The sequence below is a fragment of the Hyperolius riggenbachi genome, chromosome 3 (genome assembly GCF_040937935.1).
Source record: "Hyperolius riggenbachi isolate aHypRig1 chromosome 3, aHypRig1.pri, whole genome shotgun sequence".
Lineage (NCBI taxonomy): Eukaryota > Metazoa > Chordata > Amphibia > Anura > Hyperoliidae > Hyperolius > Hyperolius riggenbachi.
The window spans coordinates 90,803,366-90,815,884 of NC_090648.1; the positions used below are offsets into that span (position 1 = coordinate 90,803,366).

At 42.5% G+C, this 12,519-nt stretch overlaps 1 protein-coding gene and 1 long non-coding RNA gene across 8 annotated transcripts in view; one reads left to right on the plus strand and one right to left on the minus strand.

Annotated features, from left to right (window-relative positions):
- The window catches only part of LOC137562828 (uncharacterized), a 61,128-nt gene extending 51,530 nt beyond the window's left edge, over window positions 1-9,598 (minus strand). The window contains exon 1 of the long non-coding RNA XR_011030198.1: window positions 9,391-9,598. This is a non-coding gene — a long non-coding RNA (uncharacterized lncRNA). The remainder of the gene's footprint in view (window positions 1-9,390) is intronic.
- Window positions 9,418-12,519, plus strand: part of WIZ (WIZ zinc finger) — a 130,128-nt gene continuing 127,026 nt past the window's right edge. For 6 of the 7 annotated variants that reach the window (XM_068274556.1, XM_068274562.1, XM_068274559.1 and 3 more), the window contains exon 1: window positions 9,419-9,563. The gene's annotated coding sequence lies outside the window, so the exon portion shown is untranslated. Of the gene's footprint in view, window positions 9,564-12,519 lie in introns of all 7 variants that reach the window. The other variant, XM_068274560.1, reaches the window with a different exon arrangement.

Consider the following 12,519-nt stretch of genomic DNA (forward strand, 5'->3'; position numbering starts at 1 on the left):
CCCAATAGGTTGATCGTGATCTACCGACAGATCGCGACCGCCTATTTGGTAGATCGCGGCCGCGTCCCATCAAATTCTGCTGCCGGCCAATATGGAAGCAGTGGAGGAGAGAGGCGGTGCGTCCGCAACGTCATGGCTGGGGGAGTCGCTGGGCACAACGCATCCACGCACGCTGCCCTCCGGGAACTTTCCCTCAGCCGCCGCTGCTTATCCGCCCTCCAGTTAGCCGCGGCAGAAGGAGGAAGTACCAGGATAAGCCCCAGACACCGCCGCTGGAGGGAGGTAAGTGGCATCTATACCTTACTACCTATACTGAAGGCATGTTACATATACCTGGCTACCTACACGGAAGTTACATATACCTGGCTACCTACACGGAAGTCACATATACCTGGCTACCTACACGGAAGTCACATATACCTGGCTACCTACACGGAAGTCACATATACCTGGCTACCTACACGGAAGTCACATATACCTGGCTACCTACACTGAAAGTCACATTTACCTGGCTACCTACACTGAAAGTCACATATACCTGGCTACCTACACTGAAGTCACATATACCTGGCTACCTACACTGAAGTCACATATACCTGGCTACCTACACTGAAGTCACATATACCTGGCTACCTACACTGAAGTCACATATACCTGGCTACCTACGCTGAAGGCACATATACCTGGCTACCTACACTGAAGGCACATATATCTGGCTACCTACACTGAACACACATATACCTGGCTACCTACACTGAAGGCACATATACCTGGCTACCTACGCTGAAGGCACATATACCTGGCTACCTACACTGAAGGCACATATACCTGGCTACCAACACTGAAGTCACATATACCTGGCTACCTACACTGAAGTCACATATACCTGGCTACCTACACTGAAGTCACATATACCTGGCTACCTACACTGAACACACATATACCTGGCTACCTACACTGAACACACATATACCTGGCTACCTACACTGAAGGCACATATACCTGGCTACCTACACTGAAGGCACATATACCTGGCTACCTACACTGAAGGCACATATACCTGGCTACCTACACTGAAGTCACATATACCTGGCTACCTACACTGAAGTCACATATACCTGGCTACCTACACTGAAGTCACATATACCTGGCTATCTACACTGAAGGCACATATACCTGGCTACCTACACTGAACACACATATACCTGGCTACCTACACTGAAGGCACATATACCTGGCTACCTACTCTGAAGGCACATATACCTGGCTACCTACACTGAAGTCACATATACCTGACTACCTACGCTGAAGGCACATATACCTGGCTACCTACACTGAAGGCACATATACCTGGCTACCTACACTGAAGTCACATATACCTGGCTACCTACACTGAAGTCACATATACCTGGCTACCTACACTGAAGGCATGTTACATATACCTGGCTACCTACACTGAAGTCACATATACCTGGCTACCTACACTGAAGGCACATATACCTGGATACCTACACTGAAGGCACATATACCTGGCTACCTACACTGAAGTCACATATACCTGGCTACCTACACTGAAGTCACATATACCTGGCTACCTACACTGAAGGCACATATACCTGGCTACCTACACTGAAGGCACATATACCTGGCTACCTACACTGAAGTCACAAATACCTGGCTACCTACACTGAAGTCACAAATACCTGGCTACCTACACTGAAGTCACATATACCTGGCTACCTACACTGAAGTCACATATACCTGGCTACCTACACTGAAGGCACATATACCTGGATACCTACACTGAAGGCACATATACCTGGCTACCTACACTGAAGTCACATATACCTGGCTACCTACACTGAAGGCACATATACCTGGCTACCTACACTGAAGGCACATATACCTGGCTACCTACACTGACGGCACATATACCTGGATACCTACACTGAACACACATATACCTGGCTACCTATAAATAAGGGACCTATACCTCGCTACCTATACTGAATGGACCTATACCTAGCTATCTATACTGGAGGCACTTGTACCTGGGTGCTGTTCATGATGGGGGGGGGGGGGGGGAAGATTCTGCAACATTTGAAATGTTGGTAGATCTCCAAGACTCAGCAAACTTTAAAGTAGCTAACGAGACGAAAAAGTGTGGGCACCACTGCTGTATAAAATGTTAACTAGTTCATCACTAAGGGGTTTTTCCCTTTATCGACCAGAGCAATTTTCATGTTTCAGCACTCCTCCATTTCATTCACCAAAAACTTTATCAATACTTATCACAATGAAATGATCTACATCTTGTTTTTTCACAACCAATTAGGCTTTCTTTGAGTGGTACTTTTTACTAAGATTCTGATTCTGATTTTATTCTGACTGCATTTTAATGGGGATAATAAGAAAACAATAATTATTTCTCAGTTTTTGGCCATTATAGTTTTAAAACAAAACGTGCTGCTGTGGATAAAACCCACACATTTTATTTGCCCATTTTTTCAGATTATTACAACATTTAAAATATGTCCCTAGTACAATGTATGGCAACAATATTTTATTTGGAAATACAGGTGTATTTTTCAGTTTTGAGCCCGTCACTTATTATAAGTAATATATTGTAATATACCCCTATGACATACATATTAAAATAGTTGAGTCCCTAAGGAATTTATGTATTTTTCTAAATGTCATTATATATTCCATATATATATATATATATATATATATATATATATATATATATATATATATATATATATATATATGTGTGTGTGTGTGTGTGTGTGTGTGTGTGTGTGTGTGTGTGTGTTTTATTTTGGTAACTATGGGAGAGTGGGGGGAGGTAAGGGGGTTAATTTTAAGGCAGTATTAAACTCTGTTTCTAAGATCTATTGCTTTCCTGCATTCCTCATAAAAGAAGGATAGTCCCCATAGAAGGACTAGAGACAGAAAAGAGGCGTTTGAAGAATCCAGAAAAAAGGGCCAATTAGATATGCAGAAAAAGAAACTGAGATACGAGAATAAACAGCTTAAAATGAAGCTCCAGACTAAAAATCTACTCAGCAGCACTGAAAAGGCTTGGTGTTTCTTTAACAGTTTCACAGCATCAGAACTTTGTTTCTCTTATACAAGCCTCATTTTTATTTGCACAGAAAAAAATTGCCCTGGCATTTTTCCACTGGTTCTGTGCAAAGCATGATGGGATATCTGATGTTGGTGTTCTCGTTCTGCTGTTTTGGCACAAATTTGCTTTTTTTAATTTTTAATTTGAGATTTGAAGGCAAGCCACTCAGCTGGGAGGGGTGATTAGGACACAGCCCTGTGTCTCATGCTCCCTGTCACCTCCTTTCAACCAAAAAGATGGCTGCCCCCATGAAAAAGATGGCTGCACCATGAAATCACAAACATTTGCCTGTTCTTTTAAAACAGGGTGGGTAAGAGATTATATTACGTATTTTAATTCACATAACTAATGCAACTTAGTATGTTTGTATGTTTGTTTAGGCTGACGTTCCCTTTTAAGCAAATGGAAGAACATTTTAAAAAACATGAGGTTAGAGGAGCATATACATTTTTAAAAGGACTAAGGGAGAGATATAAACCACACATCAACCTTTGCAGAGGAATAGACAGCCAAATCGTCAGTGAAGTAGAAAATGTAAAAAGATATGGAAGAACTATTTCCAAGAATTTCTAGGAACATCGGAAATCACTGATCCTAATCCATTAAATCAACAATCACTACAGGAGGAGAACCAAGAAGTTCTACATGATAGTCCCGCAATAGAACCACAATTGTTGGAAGAAATTGACCAAGCTATCAAGGCACTGAAAAATAACAAAGTGCCGGGTTCTGATGCTATTCCATCTGAGCTCTGTAAACAAGGAGGTGCCGAAATAAAAACATATCTATTTGAGCTAATAGTTAAAGAGACTCTGTAACAAATTTTTCAGCCTTAGTTATTCTATCCTATAAGTTTCTATGCCTGTTCTAATGTGCTCTGGCTTACTGCAGCCTTTCCTAATTGCACTGTCTCTGTAATAAATCTTATCTCCTTTCCTCTGTAGTGTCTGTCGGGCTAAGGCTTGAATGTGTGGAATGTGCAGGGCTGCTTGTGATTGGATAGAAGCGATACACACCCTCTGCAGGCCCCCTGCACACTCTGTATGACTCACACACTCTGCTTATGTGAGCCTATCAGAAGCTGGTTAGTTTGTTTGTAAACACTGCCTAAAACTGTTAATTACAAGCGAGGATTGCAGCAGGGAGAGGCAGAAACAGCACAGAGGGGCCCAGGAGAAAATAAGGAATAGAATGGTATGCTTTTTAGTGTAAGAATATTAGAGTACAGATTCTCTTTAAAGAGGAACTCCAGTGAAAATAATTTAATATAAAAAGGTGCTTAATTTTTACAATAATTATGTATACATGATTTAGTCAGAGTTTGCTCATTGTAAAATCTTTCCTCTCCCAGATTCACATTCTGACATGTATTACATGGTGACATTGTTACTGTGGGCAGATTATGTAGATGTTCTGGCTTTAACAGACAGCTATAAACAGCCATTTCCTGTGTGTGTCATTGTTACATTGTGGCAGTTTGCCCAGAGTACCATACGGTACCAGAGCCTCTTGTGGGAGGGGTTTCAGCACAAAATCAGTCATACAGCGCCCCCTGATGGTCTGTTTGTGAAAATCATTATATTTTTCATGTAAAAGTGGGTATCAGCTACTGATTGGGATAAAGTTCAATTCTTGGTCGGAGTTTCTCTTTAAGGTGTGGACCGATTATGCCAGAAGACAGGAAGAAATGTATCATATGTCCGGTTTACAAAAATGGAGACAAAAGACAGTGTAAAATTTATCGGGGATATCTCTATTATGTACAGCATATAAAATATTTGCATAGAGTAGGATGCGAAAATTTGGGCAACCTTTTTAATTGTCATGATTTTCCTGTATGAATCGTTAGTTTTTATGATACAAAATGTCAGTTAAATCCTACTAATATTAAAAATGGGAAAGTTTGAATGTTTGTTACTCGATCACGCAAAAACCGCTGAACGGATTTGAATGAAATTTGGCACACTCATAGCACATTACCTGGAATAACATATAGGATACTTTTTATTCCCATAACCAAAAGGTGGCCAGAGACAAATACAAATTTCAGTGGGAAAATGTAAACTGCAGCCATTCTTGCACTGTAAATGGTAAGGTTCTCAAACTTTGCACAGTTGGTCACTGGGTGACTGGGATTAATATTCTGAAAAATGGGTGGAGCCTACAAAAGCCAATCAAAATTCACCTATTGATTTCAAGGGGAATATTTCATTGCGGCCATTCTTGCACTGTGAATAGCACAAGCCTCAAACTTGGTACAGTTGGTCATTGGGTGACTGGGGTTTAAATTCAGAAAAGGGGTGGAGCCACAAATAGCCAAACAAATTTTTGAATGCAAATTATTGATGCTAAAGACCGCAAAGCTCACAAACTTGGTCATTGAGGAAATGTGTGTTAGGGTTAGAAAAAGTGGCCGCAGCCAACACCAGCCAAATTCATACTCAGGCAATGGCGGGTCATCAGTGGGCGGAGACAAATACAAATTTCACTAGGAAAATGTAAAATGCAGCCATTCTAACACTGTTAACAGTAGGGTACTAAAACTTTGCACAGATGGTCAGTGGGTGACTGGAATTAATATTTAGAAAAGTGGGTGGAGCCTACAAAAGCCAATCAAAATTCACGTATTGATTTTCAAAAGGAATATTTCATTGCTGCTCTCCTTGCACTGTTAATGGCACAAGCCTCAAACCTGGTACAGTTGGTCATTGGGTGACTGGGGTTCAAATTCAGAAAAGGTTGGTGGAGCCACAAATAGACAATCAGATTTGTTTCATTTCAATGCAAATTATTGATGCGAAACACCACAAAGCCAACAAACTTAGTAATTGTATGTAAGGGGTATTAAAAGTGGATGCAGCCAACCCCAGCCAAATACATACCCGGGCAACGCCGGTTTATCAGTGGGTGGAGACAAATACAAATTTCACTGGGAAAATTTAAACTGCAGCCATTCTTACACTGTTAATGGTAGGGTTCTCAAACTTTGTACAGTTGGTCACTGCTGGGTGACTGGGATTAATTTTCAAAAAAGTGGGTGGAGCCTAGAAAAGCAAATCAAAATTCACCTATTGCTTTTCAAGGGGAATATTTAATTGCTGCCATTTTTGCACTGGTAATGGTACAAGCCTCAAACCTGGTACAGTTGGTCATTAGTTGACTGGAGTTCAAATTCATAAAAGGGTGTGGAGCCCCAGCCAATTAGATTTGTTTAATTTCAATGCAAATTATTGATGCCAAGGACCACAAGGTTCACAAACTAGGTCATTGAGTAATTGAGTAATTGTGTGTTAGGGTTAGAAAAAGTGGGTGGAGGCAAAACCAGCCAGATACATACCCGGGCAACGCTGGGCAATCAGCGAGTATATCATATAGGAGACACACACAGTGATATTTGAGAAGTGAAATTAAGTTTATTGGATTTACAGAAAGTGTGCAATAATTGTTTAAATAAAATTAGGCAGGTGCATAAATTTGGGCATTGTCATTTTATTGATTCCAAAACCTTCAGAACTAATTATTGTAACTCAAATTGCATCAACATATGGGAGGAGACAGTAGTGATGTCTGGCACTGTAGTTTAATATAAAAGCAGCAGGTGTACAGCAGTGACAAAAAACGTCCATGAACAACATGTACAAGATGTGGTACAAGATGTAGTACTTATCGTGCTTGTTGCTGGGTGTGGGAGGCACTGTGGGCGCCAGTGGGTGCACGGCCTTACGACCGTTTCGCTTGGGGTGTGCCTTTCTTCCTCGGAGGCCTAACGTGCACGATACTACATCTTGTACCACATCTTGTACATGTTGTTCATGGACGTTTTTTGTCACTGCTGTACACCTGCTGCTTTTATATTAAACTACAGTGCCAGACATTACTACTGTCTCCTCCCATATGTTGATGCCATGTATCTACTTTTGTCTTGAGCACGTAGTGTTTGCTGGAGTTAGTCCATCAATACAGCTGCCAACACTGTCATCACAGTTCATTCTGAGTGCCGGCCTACCCTTCTCCAAGTTGTCCTATGTAACTCAAATTGCCTTGGTAAGCTCAGTGACCTCTGACCCACATACACAGGTTAATCCAATTATGAAAAAGAGTATTTAAGGGGGTCAATTGTATGTTTCCCTCCTCTTTTAATGTTCTCTGAAGAGTAGCAACATGGGGATCTCAAAACAACTCTCAAATGACCTGAAGACAAAGATTGTTCACCATCATGGTTTAGGGGAAGGATACAGACAGCTGTCTCAGAGATTTCAGCTGTCTGTTTCCACAGTTAGGAACATATTGAGGAAATGGAAGACCACAGACTCAGCTCAAGTTAAGGCTCGAAGTGGCAGACCAAGAAAAATCTCGGATAAACAGAAGCATTGAATGCTGATAACAGTCAGAGTCAACCTACAGACCAGTACCAAAGACCAACAACATCATCTTGCTGCAGATGGAGTCACTGTGCATCATTCAACCATTCAGCACACTTTACAGACGGAGATGCTGTATGCGAGAGTGATGTAAAAGAAGCCTTTTCTCCACCCACAGTACATACAGAGCCATTTGAGGTATGCTAAAGCACATTTGGACAAGCCAGCTCCATTTTGGACTAAGGTACTGTGGACTGATGAAACTAAAATTGGGTTATTTGGGCATAACAAGAGGTGTTATGCATGGAGGAAAAGCAACACAGCATTCCAAGAAAAACAACTGCTACCTACAGTAAAATATGGGGGTGGTACCATCATGCTGTGGGGCTGTGTGGCCAGTGCAGGGACTGAGAATCTTGTCAAAGTTGAGGGACGCATGGATTCCCCTCAGTATCGGCAAATTCTGGAGACCAGTGTCCAGGAATTAGTGACAAAGCTGAAGCTGCGTCAGGGCTTGATCTTTTAACAAGACAACGACCCTAAACACTGCTCAAAATCCACTAAGGCATTCATGCATAGGAACAAGTACAGCGTTCTGGAATGGCCATCTCAGTCCTCAGACCTGAATATAATTGAAAATCTGTGGTGTGAGTTAAAGAGAGCTGTCCATGCTCGGAAGCCATCAAATCTGAATGAACTAGAGATGTTTTGTAAAGAGGAATGGTCCAAATTACCTCCAACCAGACTCTCATTGGAACCTACAGGAAGCGTTTAGAGGCTGTAATTTCTCAAAAGGAGGATCTACTAAATATTGATTTCATTTTTTTTGTGGTGCCCACATTTATGCACCTGCCTAATTTTGTTTAAACAATTATTGCACACTTTCTGTAAATCCAATAAACTTCATTTCACTTCTCAAATATCACTGTGCGTGTCTCCTATATATTTAACTGACATTTTTTATTGTAACAACCAATGGACAGCGCTACGAACTTATGCCTGCTAATTGGCAATGGCACTCGTCAAGGGCGTAGCAATAGGGGGTGCAGAGGTAGCGACCGTATCAGGGCCCTTGGGCCAGAGGGGCCCCGGAGGGCCCTCCCTCAACTACCATATTAGCTCTCTATTGGTCCTGTGCTGGTAATAATCACTTCTATAGATACTTTGAATACTGGTAATCATTAACAAACTGTTCCCCATCCCCTTTTGCACTTCTGACACTATAGTTGCCATTGGCAGGTTTTGGTGCGCCGTATCAATTGTTATGTATAGAGTGCTTTGGGGGCCCCATTGTAAAACTTGCATCGGGGCCTACAGCTCCTTAGCTACACCACTGGCTCGTGCCTCCCAGAGCCCCTGCGGGTTCATAGCTGTTGCCATGCTACTCTGATAAGGCATGTTAATTTTGATAAGGTTCGATATTTTTTCATAAGGTGTGATATTTTTCATAACTTGTGATAATTGAGTTATCACAGTTTAGTGAATCAAACATGATGATTAGCAGCAATAGATCCGTTAAAAAGTACAGAAAAGCAAATATTCTATGTGTTGACAGACTCAAGTTGTGTGCCTAGTGTATCAGTTGTATGGAACAAAATGTACACAGTTGTTGCACCAAGGTGCACAAATATGCAATGCATGTATTCCAAAGGACCCATGAATCAGTAAGCATGTTTTTGCACGTCTCTGCTGTGTTGACCATTGTCCACTTCAATGCAATAGACTCAGTTCAAACCAAGAAAGAATAGGACACATTATTCAGCTTAAAAGCGTGCTTTATATGCCCAGAGTCTTATGTCTGCTTCCTAGGAGCTGCGACCATGCACAGGTTAACGCTTTTTCAAGCCCAACAACTCCCGAGTCCCCAAGCTTAACTCAGTGGCCACGCCTACTTGCCTCCTCCAACATGGCGTCTCTGCGGCGTCGGCGTCTCCGCTGACGTCACTATCCGGCGCCTTGTCTGTTTCTCAGCCCCCCTCTTGTCTCCTGTCTCCGGACGGATCGTCTTGTACCGGAGCCGCTCTTAAAGGGGCAATGCACCAAGACCGAGCGCCGGGACCCGGCTTGGGGTGAGGCAGCGGGCTGGGCGGTGGGAGGAGAGGGTGAGGAGGGCACTGTGCCACCTGTCACTATGGGCAGCAGTGCGGACTAACGGGGCAGCTGCTAAGCCTGCCACATCTGTCTGTGTGCACAGGGATAGGACTGTACGGGATGGGGAGAGGGAGATGAGGACAGCACACCTTTGTCTGACTACTAAACCGTTATCAGTACAGATATATATATATATATATATATGTTATATTTATCTATATCCATCAAGTCCTTACAACTCTCCCCTTTAATTCTTTGTATGATGACTTCATTTACTTTTCTGCATTGGTGGTTTACATTTACTTTATTTGTAGCAGAATTCTTGCCAGGTATAAGAATTTGTTTTGAATCTTATTTGTCATCTTTTAAACGCTTTTAAATGAGGTTCAGAGATTGCCCTAGACCTCTGAAGAATAGCAGTGGTCTGAGAGCGTACATTTGAATACGGCGCTGGTAGACTTGGGCGCAGGATCCAGCTGTTAAATGGCTGGTCCTGCTTCTGCACAAGTCCGGGGCGTTTTAATTACTATTCCCCCTCCAGGCCGACATGGATGGTGGGGGAATGAAATAATTCGGCTTCCAGCTATTGCTGGAGGCCGAATTATTGTGTTTTTTAAACAACTTCGGCTCCGTCTTCTGACGGAGCCGACCTTCCTCATTGAGCGCCGCTATAGACTGATTCCCATTACAGTCTATGGCGGCGCTGGCTGCGCCCAAAGCTAGCAGCGCTGAAAAGCACTGCTCCGGTCTGAGACGCCCTTCTCCCCCTCCCCTTTTTCATTTCTGACCTGATTATGGAGATGGTCTGAAATCCTGACTTTTAGGCGAGTTTCTTGCTTTGCACGGTGCAGAATTCCTGGAGGTAGATCCATAATTTTATTTTACTAGAGATGGTTGCAATATACATGGTCCATGAAAGGAGCTGGCATGGTTTAGGTGAGTATATTTGAAATCGGCGCCGGTAGACTTGGGCGCAGGATACAGCGGTATATAGCTGTTCCTGCTTCTGCACAAGTCCGGGCCGATTTAATTACTATTCCCCCTCCAGGCCACCATGGATAGTGGGAGAATGAAATAATTCGGCTTCCAGCGATTGCTGGAGGCCGAATTATTATGTTTTTAAGCAACCTCGGCTCCATCTTCTGAAGGAGCCGACGTTACTCACTGAGCGCTTCAATAGGAGTGATTCATATTGAAGTCTATGGAGGCGCCGGCTGCGCCCAAATCTAGCAGCGCTGAAAAGCACTGCTCCGGGTTTAGGTGACCCAGCTAGAGAGTCGTTTGTGATCCAGTGTGATTGAATTGATAGCACCCTCTTGAACTTCTAGGTTTCAAATAGATTGTAGTAATTATATTTGGTGTAAAGTGTTCTCCCCAGAATTTATTTTCCAGCTGGGTGGCATGAAAAAGTGGCCTGGTGGGGAATGCAGGGCCGGCGAAACTCTGCTTACAGCATAGGAGGAGGTGAGCCAATGACAGATGGATGCTTATCAAAATTAGCCGGGTGGAGCACCCACCTAAAAGAGCCTAGGGCAGTGATGGCTAACCTTGGCACTCCAGCTGTGGTGGAACTACAAGTCCCAAGAGGCATTGCAATATTAACTTTGATAGCTCTAAGCATAACTCGGGGAGGCAGAGGCATGATGGAATTTGTAGTTTTGTCACAGCTGGAGTGCCAAGGTTAGCCATCACTTGCCTAGGGAGAACACTGTGTATACCATTGTCTGTATTACGTTCTCCATGTTTGTTTTTTACTTTCGTGCAGTGCCATGGAATATTTTGGCACTTTGTAAATCAATAATAATAATACTCCACGCTATTCAGCCAATTAGAATTTCCTCAAGTTGTAGAGGTTGCTGTGATTGGAGAACTTACGTGAACATAAACTTTTCTTTAACTCGAAATTATTAGCATCTTATTGACGATCTGTAGTTACTGATTATGACTTTAGAGCAGCTTGAATGTCACCTGGACTGAGCCAAAACTTTGCATGGCGTTTGCATGGGTAACATTTCTCCAATCACAGCAAAGTCTACAACTTGAAGCATTCTAATTTCCGAATAGTGTGGGTGCATTGTTACTGCAACCGATCTGATACTTAGAAGTTTAAAAGGGTGCTGTTCACCCAATCGCTCACCAGTCAGCCATACTAGAGCTGATATCAGTTAAGGCTCATACACACGTCCAACGTAATGCACAACATGACCAACCACACAACAAGTTGTTTACATCACAAGTATGTACACATACGCCTACCAATTACACAACCAACTCACTTAAATACTATGTGCACAAGCTAAACGACAAACTTCACAACATGTCCGCATTCAAAAACAACAAAGTTGTTCAAAAGTCTTGTAAACACGTGCCAACCTGCTCGATTGTTGGGCAGATTGATCCACTAGTTGGATCTGGCAAACAACCTGTGTATGAGCCTTTTATGAGTTAACGCTCATTGTAGAGCTTGGGAAAATGCTTAACTGGAATTATGATAACCTGTCTACACACGGCTAATCAGATCTAAAAACTGTAGAATGGTTCCCGGATAGCTGATTATTAAATCAAACGAGCTGATGGGTATCAATCCTTGTATCAGCCTACAGAAAGTTTTTGTACTTTCCAGGGGGATTTCTGCTCAGTGTACAGCAACAGAAACTGCCTTGTAGAATTTCACGTTGCATTTCTAGTGGTCCTTTCACTTCAATTCTGCACTAATTTATTGTGATATTTATACAACCATGATCAATGAAATGATAGCAGTGATAAAGGAAGTCATTGAGTTGTACTGTTGTTGCTGCTTTCAGGATGGAGTTACTTATGCAAACCAAGTTTAAGCAGTGAGAACTGTTGTTGCTGCTTTGTGAACCCGGATACCCTTTTCATATCTACAAGGCCTCTTCTCAGATGTGCAAGTGACCGGTGGTGAATTCATCA